The sequence below is a fragment of the Cebus imitator genome, unplaced genomic scaffold (genome assembly GCF_001604975.1).
Source record: "Cebus imitator isolate Cc_AM_T3 unplaced genomic scaffold, Cebus_imitator-1.0 Scaffold186, whole genome shotgun sequence".
Taxonomy (NCBI): Eukaryota; Metazoa; Chordata; class Mammalia; order Primates; family Cebidae; genus Cebus; species Cebus imitator.
In genome coordinates this window covers 1822003-1828060 of record NW_016107501.1, presented here as the reverse complement: position 1 = coordinate 1828060, position 6058 = coordinate 1822003, and the positions used below count along the sequence as shown (strand labels likewise).

General features: G+C 52.8%; 1 protein-coding gene across 36 annotated transcripts in view; it reads right to left on the bottom strand.

The window, feature by feature from the left end:
* ELAVL2 (ELAV like RNA binding protein 2) overlaps window positions 1-6058 on the bottom strand; it is a 156210-nt gene that overhangs the window by 125121 nt on the left and 25031 nt on the right. For 4 of the 36 annotated variants that reach the window (XM_037744794.1, XM_037744798.1, XM_037744808.1 and 1 more), the window contains exon 1: window positions 3395-3760. The exons of 17 other annotated variants lie outside the window; for them this stretch is intronic. The gene's annotated coding sequence lies outside the window, so the exon portion shown is untranslated. Of the gene's footprint in view, window positions 1-1561; window positions 1803-1853; window positions 2107-2232; window positions 2461-3394; window positions 3761-6058 lie in introns of those variants that run through there. 15 more of the 36 variants (XM_037744793.1, XM_037744797.1, XM_037744802.1 and 12 more) reach the window with 9 other exon arrangements.

The window sequence follows — 6058 nt, the reverse complement described above, 5'->3', positions numbered from 1 at the left end:
AAAAAAAAAAAAAAAAAAAAAAACGAAATCAAAAGGAACTATAAAAACACATCTTAGGCATAGAAAGAGAAAAGTTCCATAGTAAGTAACAGGTAGAGTGGCAGACACTGACCAGCACTGGGCGTTTGTTCTAAACAAGGAGCATACCCTAAAACTAAAATTCTCTTGAACCACAGGGAAAGACTGGGCACTGAATATGGCTGACTTGATTGGTCCTGAAATAAGACACACACAATAGAGAAAACACCTAAAGATAAGGATGAGGGAGGGGCTTACACACCTAAAGTACTCTTTGAAGGGGGGAAAAAAAAACTCCCCAAAAGGTGGCAGCACAAAGTTACCCAAACAGGCAACAAGAGGCCAGTTTTAATCACACAGACACACAAATACTCTCTCAAAAAGGAAAATTACAAAAGAGGAATCACAGAAAATTTAATATAATGTGTTTCTTCATATTCTAAATTTTCCTACCTCACTCTGGCCTTCGTCTTCCAGGTGTTTTCTTCCTCTTCTTTCTCCCCGAATAATTTGCAAGGGAACTTCCCCTACGTATATCCTCCCACAACCTTCACAGTGTTACCTTAACATCCCAACAAACCTATAAAGAAGGGCCCTACCACTTAACATTCAGGTCCATTCAGCAACACCATTTCTACACCCAGAAGTTCCTAAGAGAAGGTAGATCCAGGACAACTTTTCCACCCACTCACCACAATGGAGACTCCAGGTCAGCTTCCACAAGAAATGGGAAATTCAAGTGACTCTGGCGAAACGATTCTTGAGAAAACTCTTCAAGGGCAACGAAACGGTATTTCAAACAGATTTTACTGGAGGCAATAGGGAAATTACACACCAATTGATATCTGAATGGTTTTAAATGGACTGATTTGCCGTAAGTTTTCAGGCTGAGCTACATTTTTACTAAGAATTATTAGGAATAGGGCCACTAGAAAATTAAGTTTTAAAAGCCCTTTTGTCCTTGTCGGAGGTATTACATTTTGGTACTACTAAGAACCTTCTTTGGGGGAGGGAATAAAGGAGAGTGGACAACCCGTAGCAAAACCTCCTTTTCCCACGTTTTCAGAAAACGAAGAGACGACGGGACCTGAAAATCTTTGTCGTAAAGATGGTCTTTAAAAATCCACACAATTCTAAATGACCATCTGGACGGCTACAACTCCATGCACACAGCTCGCATCTAGAGGTACGGTTTTACGCTCTGGCTCTCAAGGATAACAAGTAGGCTTTTAAGGAAATGCCATGGGAAAGACTGCTGGCTGGTCATTGCCACGGCCACTGGAGGAGCACCGGCCAGTGAACCCACGCTGGCTCCCCCAATCTCACCAGTGCACGCACACACGTCCGCGCACCCGGGCCGCCGCCGCCGGCGGGCCCTCCAGTCCGAGCTGGAGGAGCAGCTGCCGCAACCATTTCTGAGCTGAAATCCCAGAGCCGGCCTCGCCCGGCAGAGCGCCCGCGCTTCCCGCGCAGCGCACGCCTCGCGCGCAAACCCGAGATGTGACCGCGAGCTGCGACCTCGCGCGGCTGCGACGGGCCTCACCTAACACACTCAAGGGGATCATCCTTGGTCCTGCCCTCGGGCGGCCGCGGCCCAACACCACCTCCGCACACAGCGCGGCTAGCGCGAGTCTCCAAACGCCCAAGAGCTCCAAGGACTGCGCGCGAGAAAGCGCCGTAGCAAATGGGCACACACCAGACAGTACCCCGGCGTGTTCCGCAGGAGAAGCCAGTGCACACATCTTCCCACAAGGCGGGGTTGCCAGTCCAACACAGGAATCCTGCCCTTTTTCGAGAAAAGCCCCCTCCCCCCACTTTCCCTCCAAGACACTCACCTGCGTCTCAGCAGTTTCCTTCTCGCGCTACACGCGGCCGCACCCGGGCACGTCCACGCCCGTGCACGCTGCCAGGCGCAACTGGCCCCGCTCGGCTCCCGCCGCCCCCAACCTTCTCGTGCCCACGGGAGGGGCGGTGCCACCTCCCAAGGCGCCCAATTCCCTCCACTCCCGCCGCAAGGGGCTGGGCTCCAGGAACTTCGCGGGCACAACCTCCGCCGCCCCCACCAGCGTTCCCGCCCAGAGCTCGGACGAAGGCGCACCACCCCCACCCCGCTAGGCGCAGCGGGGGCGCGCATAGACCTTAGACTCGGCGTCCAAAATGGACCAGGGGGCAAGGCGCTGGCGCCGTCCCCGCCCCCACGCCCCCCGCACTTGCCTGCTGTGACTCGGAGCTGCAGCTACTACGGCTCGTGCCACTGGCCGTCAGCAGAGCCGCGGAGGAGTCGCTCCGGGCGAGCTCCGCGGAGAGACGGTGGCGGCGGCGGGAAGTGGGACTGGAAGCCGGCGGAACCCCCGCCCCACCCGCGCCGAGCCGGCGACCGCCCTCCTCACCCGGCCGGCTGCTGCCTCAGTGACGCCCGGGCGCCGCGGTCCCGCCGTTTGTAGCGGGGCGGGGAGGAGGGGCTTGCTTGGAAGAGCGCCAGGAGGCGGGGCCGGCGGCGAGTTCGCGGCGCCGCGGCCGCCGCCGGCGCGTGCCCTGCCCGACCGCCCCGCCGGTCCGTGCCTGCAGGGAGACGCCGGGCTTCAGCAGCTCAACTCGGTCCCTCCGGGCTTCCGAGTCCCACCAGGCTTCCCAGACAAGGTTTCCCCGGACTGCGCGGAGAGCGTTGAGCTCCCAAAGGAGGCCGATTCCAGTTGCAAGTTTGCAAACCTCGAGGCTCCGGACGCCAACGGAGAGTCGGAGGAGCTAACGTGGGGGTTACTTTATGTGTTAATAAATATGTTTATAAATATACATATAAGTATACACACACACACTTATGTGTCTGTGTCTTTTAAAAAGTCTCTTTTTCCCCCTACTTCGCAGCCAAGGGGTCCTGTCCCTCGATGTTTTGAAAATAAAGGCTAAGCCCCTGCTGCCCCTCCCTGCCTCTCTAGAGGGAATCTGACGTTTAAATAAGCCCACAGTACCTGTGCGGGGTGCTATACTCTGCTTCAAACGCGAAGTAGGAAATCCTGCACTCGCCTATGCAAACGCTGGCCGCTAGCCGCATCCTTCCAACGCCCCCCACGGCAGGACCCGAAATGGCCAACTCTTCACAGAGAGGGCGTCCCATCGTTGCCTTGCCTCGGCCCGCCCCCTCGCCAAGCTCAATCCCTTTTCCGCAGAAAAACCTGTGCCTGTCCTCAGCCCCCAGTCCCACGGCTGGAAGTCAAAACCGACCCCGGAGCCACGCGGCTGGAGCACGTTTTTACACCTGCTCCGCAGCTTAATTAAGAGAACACCTGTCGTTGGGATTTTTTTTTTCATTGCAAAGGGATAGGTTTTAACCCTTCTCCTAAAATCTACATTAAAAAAAATCACCTGTCATACCTACCTGAAATTGTAGGAGGTAAGAGAAAGGAACCGAGCAGTGGGCGGCCGAGTCGCCGCAAGAACGTGACCGAGGTTACGGCTTCAAGGGCACGATGCGGGTTTGATGCAGCAAGGTCCGCTAAGGGCGCCCAGCGCTCCCCGCCCCCATGCGACGGGCGGGGCAGGGATGGGGGAAGGGAGAGGACTCGTCTAACCCAGGGCGGGGGTGGGAGAGGCAAATTTGCCCTCTTTGGCGAATACTAATCAGCATAGTGAAGTAGGGGGCTCAATCAAGGTCACAAGCGAGACAGGCCGTCTCTCAATTTGTGGGACCCATTTTGGGGACAACAGAAATAGCTAATTGATTCTATATCAGCATTTCTGTGTCACCCCAAATCCGATTTGCAATTAAATGACCTTAATTGACTTTGTGTGCGTTCCTGGGAAAACCTCTCAAAGCGCCTGCGCCTCTTTGACCTCTCTATAAATAATTATAATATTTCTATCCCAGGCACGCGGGATTGCTAAAAATGCCTATTTCCAAAACGTTAGGCGAAAATGGGCCTACCTAATTTGTCAATCCAAGCCTAAAACTCTTAGAATGCCCTACGCCCTACTTCCTGACTGACGCTGACTAAATTGTGGGAGAGCTCTCAAAAGAGTTCCCCAAGTCTTCCAAACCACTTCTGTCTTATAACCGTAAGGGTTTTTTGTGAAGAGCTCCAGAACAGGTTAGCTTTATGAAGCGGGGTGCCCAACCACTTGGTTAAAAGAGGGAAAGGGGAAGAAGTGCCTGCCGTAAGACACACTCAGGCAATGACACCAATAAGGGCGAGAGTTAAAAAATAAAAGGTTGACCCCATAAAAAGCAACTTTGAAACTCTCAACATTTTTTTTTGGCAGACTTATGTGTTCGTATTCTGACAAATCTTTCAGATGTCCCATTTAAGAAGCCATTTTACAAGGAAGTCTTAAGGCCCAAACACATTTCCTACTTTTCTCTTCCCCAAAACACGAACACCCTTTTTCTGACCTTTAGGAACTGATTTTCAATTTGGAAAATAATGTCTTTGGTTACTATTGTCTGCTGTGTGCTTTCTAAAAATTTTCATTTTAAGCCTACGTTTTATAGGTTGCAGTTAATAGTGTAGGCCTCGGAAACAAAACATTCACCTCCTTCCCACCCTCATAGGTTGGGTATAATAAATAGGGTTACGTAGAAAGGCTGTAGGTTTAGAATCTTAACCAACGGGAGTGTTTGTACAGGAGTGGGGGAGGGGACAGAATCCGTGCATTTCGGGGAGAAAGTACAGAGACATCCATACCTGTCCAGCAGTGTTAAGAGTAAATACTAAACGGTTGGCTATTTCTCTCACCCTCGCCATAATAAAAGCAGACCTGCATCTGGTAATTACAAGAGAAAATACCCAGTCTCGCCATCAGTTTTGCTAACTGGTACTTGAAAATCGGAAACGGGGAACGTAACCAACCTCCAATTTGTCACAGTTGTATAGCTCTCGTATTAATTCTTTACAGACGTGAAATAGGTAGGTACGTAGCAACGTGCTGGGCATAAATTAAGCAACAATGGCCACGCGAGGTCTCGTCCGCCTCGGAGCCCCAGTGGCGGGCACTGCCACCTTGCCATCCCTAGCCCCCACCGCCCTTTGCTGAGTCGAGTCCGGAAGGCTGGCAGTGCGCTGGCTTTCCCAGCCGGGATAGTGGGTGGGGTGAGGAGGAACGAGACGTTAACCCCAGTCGGCTTTGTACCTTTTCCCCATCCTCTACCTCTCGAGCACCACATGAGCGCTCTCACGCACACACTCACCCACACCCCCTCGTGCCAATAATTTAAACTTCTCTTAGGCAAAGCCAGCACCTCGTTCCACCACTACCATCCCTTCCGCCCTCCCCGCCCCGCGAACATCCTCCCACTTTCCTACATCTACCCTGGATTCTCTCTTTGGCAGTTGAAAGCCAGCTGGTTTCTCCTAAACCTTGAGAAATCACAAAAGTTAAAATGAAGCGTGTGCCTGTCTGCCAGCTTCTCATCCCCAACCATCTTTCTCCTGGCGTCAGTTTAACAATAGCTATTCGAGGAAGCGGGGCGGGGGGGGGGGGGGGGTAAGGAGGGGTTGAGGGCCACCTAGCCGAGTTGGCTCTTGGGGTGGCTGACAAGCCTCGCGGCTGCGAAGGGATTCCCCTTCGCCCAGAAGGCGAAGTCAGCCGCGTAGGACCAAGGACAGGGGCTTAGAATCCACTTCCAATCGCCCAGCACAGCGAGGTTTTCAAGCAGCCGCCACTTCACAGACACAGCTCCAAGGATCTTATTTACGCTTTTCTGAACAAAGGGAATCTCATATCCGGTACAGCCTTAAGAATTCAGCCCCAAATTGGCTATCTTCTTTTAAAACTGAACTATGATCATTGGAGTCCGTGAATCCGAGCCCGCATACAATGATGAGTTTTGACAGCTTCTAACAACCCTAGCCTCAGCCCAGCCCCAGCCCCAGCCCCAGCCCTCAGGCGGCATGTACTTTTTTCAGTCAACTACAACTCGCTGCCTGGTGCAGCATCTAAATTCCATCTGGCAATCCCATCTCCCCAGCACATGCTATCTGGTTAATGCAATTAAGCCTGTGGTTTTCGCTGGTCTAATCTGCCAGTCCAGGCTTCTGATTCCCCT